The sequence below is a fragment of the Mizuhopecten yessoensis genome, unplaced genomic scaffold (assembly GCF_002113885.1).
Source record: "Mizuhopecten yessoensis strain PY_sf001 unplaced genomic scaffold, ASM211388v2 scaffold10821, whole genome shotgun sequence".
NCBI classification, from domain to species: Eukaryota; Metazoa; Mollusca; class Bivalvia; order Pectinida; family Pectinidae; genus Mizuhopecten; species Mizuhopecten yessoensis.
The window spans coordinates 255,314-271,422 of record NW_018408738.1 but is presented as its reverse complement, the minus strand read 5'-3'; the positions used below and the strand labels follow the sequence as shown (position 1 = coordinate 271,422).

The 16,109-nt window shown below is 35.0% G+C and overlaps 1 protein-coding gene across 4 annotated transcripts in view; it reads left to right on the top strand.

Annotated features, from left to right (window-relative positions):
- LOC110462664 (protocadherin gamma-B5-like) overlaps window positions 1-16,109 on the top strand; it is a 51,244-nt gene that overhangs the window by 16,131 nt on the left and 19,004 nt on the right. Inside the window, exons 1-2 of one of the 4 annotated variants that reach the window (XM_021516738.1) lie at window positions 452-693; window positions 7,271-7,347. The gene's annotated coding sequence lies outside the window, so the exon portion shown is untranslated. Of the gene's footprint in view, window positions 1-451; window positions 694-7,270; window positions 7,348-13,168; window positions 13,239-16,109 lie in introns of those variants that run through there. The other 3 variants (XM_021516739.1, XM_021516740.1, XM_021516744.1) reach the window with 3 other exon arrangements.

Here is a 16,109-nt window from a genome sequence, read left to right as displayed (position 1 = left end):
GTTTTTGTTAAGAAATTAATTTAGTTTTTTTTTTGCGCAAGATCTACATCCGGTGTGGTTACATATAGTGGGCTGCAGTGTTATTGTCATCAGGATGTTATATGATAGATGTGATTGTACTACGCACCTCTCTGATTCACCTGTAAACTCCTAATTAATAACGACCCCAATATTTGAGGTTTTGTTTTGATGTGTCAAACATACACATCTTCATATCCCCCAACGTCATGAGCAGGAAACCAACTATTAATAAACAGTTGGTGATGTCGTCAATTCACCTGCGGGATTGGCAACCATACCTCCATGTACACAACTCGTACTATATACAGTGAAGTGATCAATTCTCAGCACGCTGTTAGTATACCAATATATCCTCTCAAATTGTTTGAACAATATTTACAGAATCTCAATGCTTCTTATATTTCTAGGTGATCGGGGGNGCAGTCATGGTTGATTAAACACCAGGCCATCTCAGTGTTGGTATGAGAGAGAGAGTCCCACATGGTGGAAAGCCTACTGACACAGGAAGGTGTGTGGAGTGGCAATCACGCTTTATTTTCTGTTCTTACCTTTAAAACGAATGACAAGCATTTTTACCTGGCTTGATTGGAATTTATTAATGACAGGCTTGTGTGTGTGTTATTGGGTGTGTTATGCTACAGGTGATGAAACAATTCTGTTAACGTCTGACAGGTAAGTAGTACATCTATCTAGTTTACTCTCGTCAAACTTACTAAATTGTAGCTTTAATTTACAGACAAGTGGATATCAGGTATCTTGTCAGGAGCTGTTTATTATCTTATCTAGTATATAATGACAGTTCAGTTGCAACCGTTTATAACCAGAAAATGGCATGTTGATCATTTTAGCTACTACCTATACAAAGATGGTTTCATTCCTTTTATGTTATTGTATGGTATTTGGTATAAATGGTAGTGAAAGATTATAAATAAAAGACAGTGGAAGTTACCTTAAGGAAAAAATTATACTTCTCTAGATAATGCAAAGAATAACTTCCTTTAGATATTATATAGATAGTGGGAGATATTAAAAATATATGACAGTGGAAAAGATTTTTTTCAGATAGTCTTATAGCATATTGCTTGGCTCAATACAAATTCATAGCAAAATTATTACCATTTTAGGAAGTAAATTTATAAATTTCATCAAATTTGTTCAAACTGGCAAAATTATAACCATAAATTAAATTATGATGCTTAAAAGCAGTAAATTTACCGGGAGACTGATTTATTTTTCTTTACTTATAGATTTATTTCAAGAACAAAATTCATAAAAGTTTTCAAAAACCCTCTTGGCTAAATCTATAGTAGTAGGTGACTATACTGTGAACTGTGGTTAGTCCTCACACCTATAATCTCGTTTATCTGTCGCCATAACTCTACTGAGGTAAAAAAAAAAACATAAACGCAAGGTGATAGGTTGAGTTTGAAGATCAAGTTTTGTAATCGTAAGTCATGATTCAGAAATATTTACTCTGTGGTATATATTAATCAAACACGTTGTAGCGTAAGCTTTCTCCCTGCCCAATACTCGTGCACCATTAGAGCTGAGCTATGTGTAAAGTTGTAGGAGTCAGGGTAAGGGTTAAAGGTATAAATGTATTAAAATGTCTAGGAGTAAAAATTAACTACCTCCTAATGGAGGTTTATATCTGGGGAACACTTCCTAATTGGCCGATAGATGTACAGCAAACAAACATTAAAAAATGACAAACACGACACAGAGTAAAGTACAGTTACTGTTAGGGACTTTTAAGATTCAAAATATGCAGATAACATTTCTTTTTAAAATAATTGTAATTATTTGTACAATTAATACCATGATTATACTAGGAAGTATATAGTGTAGAGGTATATTTTTGAAAAATTGTCAAGAAATGTTCATGTATGAAAAACCACAATAATTGAACAGATATCTGATTTACCTCAATGCTATGTAAAATTATGATGAATCCTTTCTGGTTTGATGGTTACATTTCTTTGTAGGTATTCCTATGTTTGAATATAATTATTGTGATTACCATAATCAACAGGCACACAGAAGCCCCATTGTTCTAAAGTCGTTAATTAGAATCTGTTTACTTCTCTGAGTCATCAAACCCCGTTAATGTCAGATCAAAATAAGAAAAAGTAAAACATATATTAACAATTATGATCTTATTTTCTACCAAATTGACATGTCTTCAAAGATTTATTTTTACTGGCCATATTTTTATTGAAATATGTGTAATTAATATGTAAAGATCCCCAAGGCCACGTCTAAATTGGCCATTTGATTGACAAGTGCATTTCTTAGATTGTCGTAGAGAGATTGTTGTACCTTTATGCTGTAGTCTAGGGCCATGGTGACGTTTCTCCTTTGTAAGTCTGTAAACATGCTAAAAAACAGGTAGAGGGCCAATACATCAGGAGTTGACTGACAGCTGTATTGTTGACGAGGGACAGTTGGAATGAGGCATGGTCAGTAAGCATTGCCGTCACAGACTTAGACCTGTGTAGCCCCTTGTTTCTACAGCCATTAACTGGCCGATATTGGGAGATTTTATGTGCCTGGTCACAGTTGGCACTGGTCAGTCGTTGGGAGAGATGTTTTATAGTGGTGTGCTGACTGGTGAAGTTTTTATAGTGACAGAGATAGGGGGTGTCAGAGAACCTCTTGTTAACAACAACTCCCAGATCACACAAACTTGTTCACCTCAATGTTTTTCTTTGGCTTCGTTACGATTTGTCTGACGTAGGTGTTATGATATAAAGGTGCATTTTACACACCTGTGTACGGAGAAGTTCCACCTGTGGACTCGTTCCTAGACGTACCTACAATGGCCTTCTGTACCAATGTACCGAGTGACCACCTCTGATTACCGCGGTAATTGAAGTAGATGTTATAACTGTTCTGATGGATATTTAATTCTTATTTGAAAAACCCAAGTAATCATGCAATAAATCTCCTCAAGCAAATAATAAATGCACCAAATGCTTTTATGTTTTACTTAAATTGAAAGTATCATATTTTATTTTATATATCAAATTCGCAAGTGTCACTATACCCAATACTTACATGTACCTCCACCTTATAGACCATAGCAGAGAAATCCCTACTTACAGAAATTAGTCAATTAGCAGATGTCAGGTAAACGTTATTAAATCTTTTATTAACAATAGGAATTACCTGAAAGAATTAAGTTAGAAGGAACTGTAAAGTCATTGTAAGGTCTTCTACCTAAAGAGTTGAATTTCTCTCACAGTATTTATAATTTTAATAAGTTGTTACTGTTGAGTAAGATATTGTAGGGAGATGATAAAACTAAAATCATCTGAAATAATAAGTCAAATATGAATCTATCTCATAGATAGAACTTAAATTTCCATTACCTTAGTATGTTATCTGTCGTATACTTGGAAATTAATATTTTCCAATAAAATTTTATATTATCTAAAAAATATATGTCAATAAAGTTGAGTATGTTATTAATATGCAAGTCTTAAATACAATTAGATACCTGTAGGTAACTGTAAAATTATATAACTTATGGTTTGGGGTGATTTTTTTAACAGTTAAAGTTTAACCCCGGGCTTATCAAAGGACCATCTTGATTGACCACATGTTTGGTAAGCTGGTGTCAGGACTGCATGGACACCCCAGGAATTCTCTCACTCAGAAGTGACACAATATTGTTCTATTGTGTGAAGATTCTTTAGTGACAATTATCAGAAATACAATCAAAAAATAAACAACAGCTCCTTTTCCTGTTGTGTACCTAGAGGAGCATTGTTGACTCTGGCCCCTTATAGGGACATTCTGCCTTCAGTCAGAAAGGCAGGAGAACATGGCAGCCTGGGGTGTTCCTTTATTTACCTAAAATGGACTACCAAACTGTATGAAGATCATGACATAGGCATGTTTTTGAATGTGTCAATTACAGTTTGTTTCACCCCATGTTGAAGCATTCTTGCATCCTAATTGTATTGACACAGGTAAATACCTGCTTTGTTATAGCTGACCAGGGTAAAGGGGGCCAAAATGGAAAATACACAAGCTTGTCATTGACACTGACTAGCTCCACTCACTTACAACCCTGACTTCAATTATCCACTGGACACAAGTGGTCAGTTCTGGCTATCCTAAATAGACTGAACTGACCAGCAATTTTAGATCGGTTGATGATAAGAAGCCAGGATATATATTTACTATTAGTTAGAACTTCGGACCGTAGTGGTCAGCTTTGATCGTGGTCGGAGATAAACGTGTGGGTACTAAGCGGCTATTGTTGTGTCCATTATAGTGTTAATTATGGCGTAGAAGTCAGTACGGGCTCTGTTTATCAGTATACCACCTAACACTGTCACCCAAGTGAGGAAACTCGAGACGCTTGACCAGAGCCTGATTGGTACAGGTCAGTCAGAGTGATGGATGTGATATCATTTTGGAGATTAAATTTATCAGTTTGGACCAAACCCCGTATTTGGTTATATCAGTGTTTATGTGACCGATGTACAAAGGAAAGCAAAAATAATTGAAACTTGACTTTGATGAACTTTCTTGATAAAAAGTACAGAATCATTTGGGCAGAATTTGACGTCAAAGTGGGAAGATTACAATATGGGTACCGTTTATTTACGACTACGAATTGATAGCGTAGGGATGAGGAATGATCCTACTCAGTGGACGTGTAACAAAGCAGACAAACAACAGTAGAGGTTTACGACTAATAAAGGGGGACAATTAGCCATTATATTAAAATTTATCGACATATATCATGAAAGATGATCCGAAAATTATTTTAATTTTGAAAAGCAAGAAAAAATGAAAAGATCACACTAGAGATCACACTAGCTAGTGCCATTTTGTTTACCTACTTTTTTTTTAGCCACCCCAAGACCTGTGGAAGGTGTTATGTTTCCTATGATGTTCCAGTGTCTTAAATCATACAAATATGTTTAGTGTCACATGTTTAAGGAAATTTTGACAAATAATTGTATTACAGTGTGTCAAACAGCTGTTTAAAGGCCTTATTTTGAAAACACAAATCATTTTGCACTCGTTGATATATTGCGATCTGTAGATACATATTTAACATCCAATATATGACACTTCATTGAGAATGAATTTAGTCCCTGGCATTGTAGCCCTACGACAATACCTCAATAAGTTAGACTTGACCTCTGTATAATTCATTGGTTCCTAAACTTGATTAAAAAAAACGTCTCTTTCATCTATTGTGTTGGACAATATTTCACCGGGTAAAATGTAAAATAATTCCTCCCATCGCAAGATTACATTTATGGACATCAAATACTGATTTCTCCCCTGTGAGGGTGGACCTTATTGTGTGACGTTCTGACCACCATGACTTCTGTTAATGTGAAACATATTGAAATTTAATCATTACCGCTGAGGTTTCTGTTGATGTCCGTCGCGTTAAACACTTAATAATTACCAGAGGCTAGAGGTATTTGATAGCTTTTAATGAGACATTTATAATATACGGCTCGACTAGCATGACCATTTACTTCAGTTGAAAAGACTCAGAAAAGATACAAACATTTTGACACACCTTCAGATCCTCATAAAGATCCGACATATTCAGCTTTTTGAAATTCTTGAGTAAATCTCTCTGAAATGATATGACATTATACTTAGTTCAGTCCTCAGATCTCCCTAATAAATATCAGAACCCTAAATCCATTTGGAATCCTCGTCAAGTTTTACAATTCAACTGATTTATTTCTCACAGTCATTCTCATGTTGTTTTTTGTAAATTGAAATCCAGTACGACCGATTGTCGAGGTATTCACCTGTCTCATTGTCCAATACCGCTATTTTCTGGCCAGATCCTATTTCTTTTAGATCAGGGACTTTAAAAGTACATAAAAGTATACATCACAAGGTTATATGATAAAAACTATAACGCATGGACTACAACCTGTTAGAGGACCTTGCACCAGATGGCGCTGTATACCTTATCATAAAAAATAAAATCAAAACATGGGACAGGATTGAATTAAAGTCCTGTACATTATCTCCTAAAAATTTTACGTCAACAAATCATGATGATTCAGGGATAATGTCAGTATTTCAATTATTCGAAACATTTTATTTGATGATTTTTTCTAATTTTCAATTACATTTAAACTCATAAAAATTCCTATTGGTAACTTACAATAAGAACAAGCTGTTCCTGATCGTCTGTAGTGTTGATCTGATTATGTCTGAATCTACGCTAGAGTTTACATAAGAATAAGGACTTAGAGATTTACAGGTGTTCATCTCTACCGTACACCATTTACAAAGTCGTCGAACATGTGTTGGGGTGTCTTAAACCTGTATAAACCGTGTTCAAATCGTAAATCAGAATATGAACTGATTGAAATATGCTTGACATCCGATCGGACACAAAACATTGTGGTAAATAGTGTAACTGTTCAAAACTCTAGACCAGAAAAACGATTGGCTTGTTTAGTGTGTTACTCGACACAGGTAGGGCTTGGCGATTGTCAAAGTCCATTGTCTGAACCCATAAATTATAGCCCACAGTCGACACCTCCAGTTACCCCGGGTATCAAGCTGGGCAGCTGAATATTGCCAAATTAAAATGTCGGCACTGTGAAACAGTAATTATGGTCGTGCTTTTAAAATCTTTCTTCCAAATTTGAAGGGAGTTGATTGCCGGGGTGTATTAGGTTGTGGAATCTCTATGGTAGAATTGGGGGAGGAGTATGTAATTGTTGTTTCTACTGTTGAACCAGGTATTTTCCATACCTGAGCATCTTGTTCCAAACTGAACATATTTGTCAGTATTATCCAGCGTTCAGTTCACGTTGACATTTACATTTTTCATTTACATTTTTTTTTCTTGGTCAGTTTTTGTAACATTGTTGCTATTTCTTGATATGTCATACTTGTAATAGACTTAACTATATGTCACCTTTATGAAAGAATGAGTCACACTAGTGAAAAAGACTATGATGTGCGCTGCCTGCAATACACATTACAATACTTCTGATGAAGATTGGCAAAATTTAATTGACCTATGACTCAATAAAAAAAATATGCTTGCCTTCCTTTGAAACTGTTGTATGCAACAAACTAATGGGAAAAGAGCTAAAAGAATGTCCAAAAATTAAGCAATACAAAGTACAACGTACTTTTAAAGTAGGCAAATGTCTCAAAATTTTATTGCGAATTTCTTTTGTTTAAGTACATTATCCATTAACTCCAAATGAAATCAATTTATATATTTATATTGCAGATGTCATAAATGAGGTCCATCAACAAATTTGTCAAGGGGAGATAACCTCAAGTCGGAAAGCTGATGTTTATAAAGTGGTATGTATCATATATAAAACTATATTTAAACACACATTAGATTTCATAGTAACCTCAATAAATTTGTACTTGTAACAATGCAGAGTGGATGCATATCTAGATACAGACTAGATACTGACTATCTCATGGTAAATTATAACAAATGGAGTTTTCTACAGAAATGATAAATGTTGGTAAAACATCAGGTGTTCCTGCCATGGACTTATTTATAGCTCAAGTAAAACTACCTGACAGATAACCTGAAAGGAATTTATTTCTTTATTCTTATTTTCAACATTATATTTTTCATGATTTTTTCTTTCAACAAAAAAACTCAATCACATAAATTTAGTTGGTCATTATAATTAGGAATGATTTATACGGAGGGCTACCACAGGCGTAGAATCCAGGCGGTAATACTCGCTACAATAAGTCATGTTGACAATGAAGCTATTACAGTCCTGTTGCCTTGGTGATGGGATATGCAATTTTGTACTACCTGGTGTTGGTGACAAGGGGAGATAATTAGGTGCTGACACCGAGGACAAATTATCACAAGTTTATGACCATACCTATGTGAGATATTCTTTGTGTAGGATAGAGCCTACTGTGCTTTAGAAAAGCAACAATCTGGAGGAGGGCTGGCATTTCCTGGATTTATAATAAAAAATATAAAAAGTAAAGACAGGTGACAAATATCAAGCCTGCCTGAATGGTATTGCTCTTGACCTCAGTGAAAATAAAAACATTACAATCACATTTTATCAAACAGACCATGGTCAAAGCTTCTCTGATATTTTTTGTGATGTAGTCAGTGATAAAATATTTCAGGATTGCTTATGTGTGAATTTAAATTCAAAATATTAAGTTTCGCTGAGTTTCACGATGAATGCAATCATGCAATTCATGAAACCCTATCACATAGTAGTACTATGACCTCCACTATGTTAAGTCATGTGACCTCCACCACTTTGTTACGTGACCTTTAGCGGTAATGACCTTTTCTATATTACATTATGACATCTGTCGGTGATGATATGGGAAGTTTTCAGTATGAGGAGGTATTTAAGTACTTGGCTGCCATTAAGATGATGTCTGTTAAGTTATAACCGTTAAACTTTTATTGAGATGAAGACAGCTGAGAGTCAATCATGAATACCTAGGTCGACCATCCTATCATATTGGCTACTTAACTTGTAGTAAATGCTCATAATAATTGGTGACCCAGATCTCTGTCTTAATTTTTATTGACCATTTTACTTCATCATCGTATAATTGATTTCATTAGAATAAAATCTCCTTCAAATGATCATGAAATAAACATATAACTAAATGAGATGGAAATATTTCTACAAACTTTTTTATGGTCAATCTTTTTAGATTTCTCCTGTCAGTGATAATGCATTCATCTTGGAAATTTGATGGGAAATTATATCCCAACCTTATGATTCCCAACGCAATATATCCAGGGGAGAAAAATATGTTTTTGTAGAGAATTTAACCAAGCTAAGCATTTATCAGTTCTTGGTCCCTTACTTAAATGAAATCATGCAATTTGTTAGTGATAATTTGTAGGTTAGGTAGTGAGGACTATCGGACTGTGTATGCATAGTATTATTTAAAGTCTTTAACTTATTAGTGTGGTGTTTTCCAACAACTGATTTGTTTCTGCACGAATGACACATCAGTAATAAATGCTGTAATTTAGAATTAAAATTGAGATTTGTCACGAGCTGTGGTTTAATGATGATATGTAGGGGCTTCAGTCCCTGTCGTGTGTTTTGTGGTAAGATGGCGTTGTGTCCCCAAGTAGTTAATTACTCTGTGTTAAGTTAGGTCTGCTAGGTCCTAACAAAAACTGCAGTAGGTAGAATGGCGACCATCTTGTCACACGACGTCAATCTTATCTGATCTGGTCGTATAATCACTGACAATTTTTGTCATAATCTTTAATGATGAATTATTTTTTCACTTTCATTGTCCCCTCGCTCAGGCAAAACCTACATAAACTAAAGATAAACAGGAATGACAGGAACATAATGTCAGAACGGCTCAAGTTCCTCGTTCATTTCATCTCGATGAAAACATTGAGTCTTGTCAGTGTTTATCTCGGCTCCATCTTGATATCTATTGACAGGGAAATTGGTCTGCAATTGTACGGGTAACCAACAATTGAAAAAAGTGGGACCCCACAATAGATCGCACGCTATTGTTGTACATAGTAGGTGATCTGGGGATTCATGTCCAACACAAATCAGATTTTATCAAAGGCCCTTTTATGAAAATTAATATCCAAATACGTTAGTTTTGATAAAAGACAATTTATTAGTCTTGTAAATCATTGAACACCGTTGTCTGTTTACACATTTCCCCGTACAGGCGGGGCCGAAAATCTACAATCCTGTGATGATCTGTACCAGGGTGCGAGACATCTTGTGTTGGAACCAGAATCACCGAAATCAGAATTAATTAAAAACAGCCACAATCTTTCCTATACATAATTCAGATTTAAGGAAAGGAAAAACTCAAAATTTATGTCACCATAAATTTAATCGTGACATTCGTTGATTTGGAGATTTTAAATAGTGTTAATAAATGTTAAACAAGGTACATGGTACGGCAGTATTATATTTCATGATAAAGTGACAGTGGAAATTTTATCCAAATAAATGACATTGTCAAGGCTGTAGGTGAAGTACATTCACACAGAGATATGATTGTTTAAAAACAAGGATAAAAAAAGGGATAGGAGTCTATTGTTAATCAAGCCCATCAAAATTTATTTTTGCTAAAATTATTTCCGAGGCAATGCTTAAATTCTGTTGTGTACAATTCAGAAAAGAAAATTGCAAAAAAAAAATCATTTAAAGAATTGTGAAAATTCTTTTGGGTGCATTCTATTTTTGAGAAAAATACATTCAAAAACCACATATGACTTTGTAGGGGGAAAACAAGTACTCTTCTACACTTGAGCAGGAGTTTCTCACCTTTATGTTGAGTGTTTCAACCTTATTGATTTCAGGATCGTTTCGAAGATTCAAGATATAATAGATGCGTTCTTGACTTGAGGCCACTCCTAGCTGAAGTTGATATAATAATGAATTTATTATCAAATATACCTTTCAAGACTTGCACTACCGAGTCAATACGGGTCATTCATGTCCTGCTCTCTGATTGGCTTGTTTACACTTTCTAAACAAACACTTCTCTCCGTCACCACAGGTATCTTACGTGACGCTCAACATATGACAGAATGCTCGCATTGTCAAATCATTGTATCCTTTATAATTTTGAGAACTTACATTGTCAATTTTTCCTTTTGAAATATTTCTTTCGCTAGGCAAGATAGAAAGTCTTAAGAAAATGTTCAAACATTGCTGGGGCTTTCTGTTTGATAGATTTTGGTATTTAATTATAGGGGATGTCAGCAAAGTCATCTATATATTTATAGGCGTTCTTAAGGAGTCGTAAGGGTCAGGGAAATCAATGTCCATGGGGTATTTACATTATTCAAGAACCTCAAGATATCCAGGGAAGTTAAAGAGAGACACTTTCAAGTTTCAGATTTAACAGAACTCGTATTTATCTTCGGCGTTCAAGGTGTGAAAGAAAAACAGTTTGACTTTAACAATTAACAGGAACATTTGAAATTTAAGGTGAAAAGGTACAATTTTGGTCTTTCAATTTTAGACTGGTTAAGATCCCCTTGTATGACTTTAGAGCAGGTACAAATTGTAGTATAATAGTTTCTTAATATCATATACATAATTTTTGTTTGAAATATAAAATAAAGCTGTTACTTTTCAATCTTACAACTAGTTGAGATAGATGATCTTCACTAATGTGACATGAAGACCTGTTTTATAGTAAGTACATTATTGATTATGCTAACAGCTTTAATGGTAGGATTTCTGTTTTTTATTTTCTAAAATGATTTCATATGTTTAAAAAAATATTTATAAATGTAAAAATTAATACTTCAAGGACCATGCTGCATTCTTTGTATTTTGAACACGGTCACCACTCATAAGAAAATAATTGTGTGTTTCAGGGTCCTAGGGCTTCCAGTTCTAAATCATGTGCACCACTTAAATAAACAAGAAATATCATTAACAAAACATTTGTTAAAATGCTTTCTAATGGCCCTATAAAACATACATGTGATATACACTGTTTCATTTTAATCAATTTTTGCTTGTCATAAAAATTTCAGAGTTCGTTCCCTTTCCTACTTTTTATGTGAATTTTATCCATTAGTTAATTTGAATTTTTAAATAGACTGTCAGTAGAAGAACAGAAAGGCCTATATGGGAAATCAATGTGCACTGTGTGTTTAATCTTGATGAGATACAATGAAATAAAGAGGTTCTGTAGCAGCTCCAACATAATCGGGGACAGATACTGTTTGTGGTGTATTGATTGGCAAAACACATTTTATCTTTCAAAATAGAAAATGGCTGATAATTATAATATCAAGTGGGGTGTATACAGTTAGATTTCTATGAATGACATGTTGTTCTACCCTCCAAAACAAACGTCTCTAACCTCGGCCAGCTTCACGGTGTTTGTGCAGAGGTGTTTCCTATAGTTTTAAACCCTTGAACATCTGCCCGTCTATTTGACAAGTAGAAAGTTGTCAAAACCTAATATCTAAATTTGTTGTTGATATGAAAAGATAAAGCTATGGTGTTTCATGGTAAATACTGCATTTGTCAGCAATTGATGCCAGTCTTGGACATCGGCCAGAGGGAAAACTCAACAGTTCTTGCGATCAAGGATATTGTGCTATGGAAAATTATGTTGATAATTGCTTTCTTGTCTAGACATGCTAAGACACAGGGATGAAAGCCAGCTAAGAAAAAAGATCACTTGTTCCAGCCTTTGACATCAGTGTAATGTACAATAATAATCCAGTGACTATAACAATCAAGGAAGCAGATTTGTGTCTCCGTGAGGTTTAATTTATATCCAACATGTCCTACTTGATTTATGCATAAACAATATTATGATGATTAATAAATTAGTTTTAATATTATACAAGCTTGTTTTTGTCTAGATCATTGTTAATGGTGATTTAATTGAGGTGTAGAATTAAGTTGACTTTTGGTGGTGTGTCAGTACAAAACTGTTGAAATTTGTATATACCGCCACACATAAAAAAAATTAAAAAAAATACAGCACACTTATACCAACTTATCAGATGTAGTATAACCCTTTTAAGTTTGATAGTCTGTCAACTACCTTTGGAAATGCAGGTGCTTTTAAACACACTTTGATAATCCATTGTGATAAAGTTTGAACGGAGTATCAGTCGGATCTCCAAAGTTATCTCCCTTACCCATTTACCATTTCAACAGTTTGTAAAGTTGTGTGGTAAGTTTTGATAACTAGAAGGTAAATTGTGCCCTAACTCCCCCCACGGTTGATACCTGACTGAATCACAACTTGTACAAAATCTAATTGATGTCCTTGTTGATGGTTTTTCTTCCTTTTTCCATTTGTATGACCCATCAGTAGCAACTGCTTGGTAAACTGATAAGGTTCGGGTAGCCAGGATGTTTGGTCATTGTCCGAGGGTTATCAGTATTGACCGTTCAACCTAATCCATTACATGGCGGTAACTAGCTTTAATCTACTCCATTGTGTAGGTGTGATATGGAAAACTTTGATAAACTTCTGTGGTAGTTTTACACTATGGCGCTATAAGATAGTATATCCTTGGTTCCTTCACTACCAGGTACATTGGAGTTGTAACGTACAGCTCTGTCACAATGTGTGTATCTCACACCCCAGGTACTGGTTAAATTAGCTACTTCTAAAACATGGCATGTTCTATGGACTACTGACATTATACGGATAACAAAAACGTGTTGAAATCTGGAATATTTGGAATACCCAGTCAGACTGTTCCGGTAAGTTGAAAATAAACCCAAGAATTTCACATTATGATTCAACAAAAAAATCCCCCAGTATTTCATATTTATGATCCCACAAAAAATAAGTTGGTAGCAGTGTTCCTTTGTTGTTAATGGGTACTGTGGTATAAACTGTTTTATATCCCTAGATTTTCACAGTTTACCAAAATTGAATACTGAGCCAGACATTTGTTATGTAATTTGACTGTAGAATATGCATAGGGAATTTGTCACTTTGGTGATGCTTTCCTAACCAGTTGATAAGTCTACTGGTCTAACACCACATTTAAACCCACTCAATCTCTCACAATGTGGTCAAATCTGTACAAGGTGACCGATTCTCTACTCAGTCTGTTTGTATTGCCCATTGTCGAGTCTGGTGTCGGCCAATTTGTACACAGCATCGGTAAAATCTACAAAATAAAATCAAACTTGTGTTAAACTGATCATGAAATAGTTATGACCACCAATAAACCTACAAATAGATTTTACAGGTAAGACAGTGACAATAAACTAGGTTTATCATCTAGTGCTTTAATCTGGCCATGTGTGGCTGGTCTGCCATTTAATGGCCTCAACTAGCCTATCACTACTGTGAAAAACCCCTGTAAAGAATTTAATTCGCTTTTATGTAATTCCTGCTATTTTGTAACGCTGTCTTAAAGAGCACCTAAAGATCAAAGGAAAGCAATGTATTGAAATAGTAATCACTTCCATTGGTCAAGATGCCCAGTCTTATTCACTGATGGTAATGGTCAAGCTCATGGTCAGTTATTCTGGCCAATGAAGGCCATTGTCATAAAAACAGGATAAAAGTACCCAGGATTTGTTCTTGCTTTGTCGGCTATAAAAAGCTATAACCCTACATTAGCTTTGAGAGATTATGACACCAAAAGCGAGCCTCTCTTTCACCATCCCCTCTAATTACCACGCATCAACGCACATCCAAAGGTACGACTTCATTCAGGCCAATCATAAAAACCGTCGGTCAAGACGTGTGATTATACATCGTTTGACTGATCCATTCTTAATCTAGCGGCAGCATCAATTCCTTAAACAGACTTTCTGCTATAAAAATTGTTTGAAAGATTTCCGATCATAGCATTATAGGGCATAAAATTTGACATTTCAACCATGTGGGGTGGAAGATCGAAAATGTTTCTTTGCTAGCCAACCACAAGGTCCAGCCCTAAGGGAAAGCAGGGTTTTTTTCAATTGACCCAGACCTAATCACTGGATTAAGCCATAAATCTGTAACTTGTTAAAAGACCTGGCCCTTACACATGGTGCAGACTAGCGTTACAGGGGTGAAGTCTGAAATCTGGTACCTGTGTAACAAAACCTTATACTGATACCTGTAATTAACACTGACCGGTCCTGATGAGCCATTGTGACCAATGTGTGTCCAGTCTTGTTTAGTTCCTGTCTCCACCACTGGTCATTGATCAGCTAATAATTATACTGTCTGGGATTAACATGTCTGGGAGATGGTCAGTTTTTTTAAAAACCTCTAGTGGACCAAGTTAACTTTGGAGCCGTATTAAGGATTATATCAGTGAGGTTTGCAGTAGGAAATGTAAACTGGACTTTCTACCGAATTGACAAGTAGTCAAGTTTGGTTTTGGAATATATATTCAATGACCCATCAAGTTGACATTTAGTCGAAGGTTCCACGTATTAAGGATTGATTGGGTAAGTGGCTAATAACATCAAAATTGATGTACGAACCCAGTATCATTTTGAAGACGGCAATTCCAGTACAATATAATTAGTACTTCCTGTTTCTGATCTAATTGTTACAAACACTAATTGTTGCAGTATTAGTGATTAATGTGTAATCTGCGTTAATCCTAAAAGTTGATGATAATTACCCAGGAAGAATAGTAGTTCATGAGTTCCTTTTTTTCCTAAAATGCTACCCAATTAACCTGTCTTACACTAATGAAAAACATTGGATGATTTTGAAACAATTAAATATGTTAATGAATTATTCACACTTTGGATGATGCTCTATGTTTTTATGTAAAAAAGGTGTGTAATAGGAATTCGTGCCCCATGAGATTTGTCCTGGCAGACGTTAGAACTACCGTCATGGAGATTTTACATCGGACTTTGGTACCAGCACTTGTTATCTGACAATGTCTGGAGGCAAATTCCATTTTCCTCAGAAGTTGTCTGTTCAGAATATTAATCCCTGATCACAGAGCGGTTCATCGATCAGCCTGATTATCCTAGCTCTAGCCGAGAAACTAAACTCTTCTGGTCAGAGGTTATCAAGTGGTGTTAATAGGACAGAAATCTATGTAATACCATGTGCTTTGAAGGATTAGGTCTGTGTTTTCCCCTGCCAGTTGATCGCGATCTGATCCCCGACTAGTCAGACTTACACTCATCTTCTTGTTGTATATGACAGGATAAGTCTTAAAGATCATATCGCAATCTTTGAAGTTGAACGTTCAAAAAATATGCTTCGTAACCTATTCAGAAACGTCCAAGTAGGATTGTCAACTCTCCCGACTGGTTGTTTAAGTTCGGCAGGAAATCATATTTATTTACGTCACTTTCTGTTACTTAAGTCATGAACTTGTCAGAAAAATTAATGGTCACAATTATGCAATATTAACTGCTGGGATATTGATTTTGTTTGACTGTGGGAAAGGGAAACTTAAGTTAAATAAGTTACACATGTATATATATACACTGTTAACTGTACAACCTTATAACATTATTACATTTTACCAGTTTTCTTTAATGATTGAAAACCAAATTATATGTCCTGTCAAATCCTTTTAGTTTAAAACATGTTTAGGTGTGAACAACAAAACTTAACCAAATAATTATTAGACCTGCAGTACATAGAAAAGTACC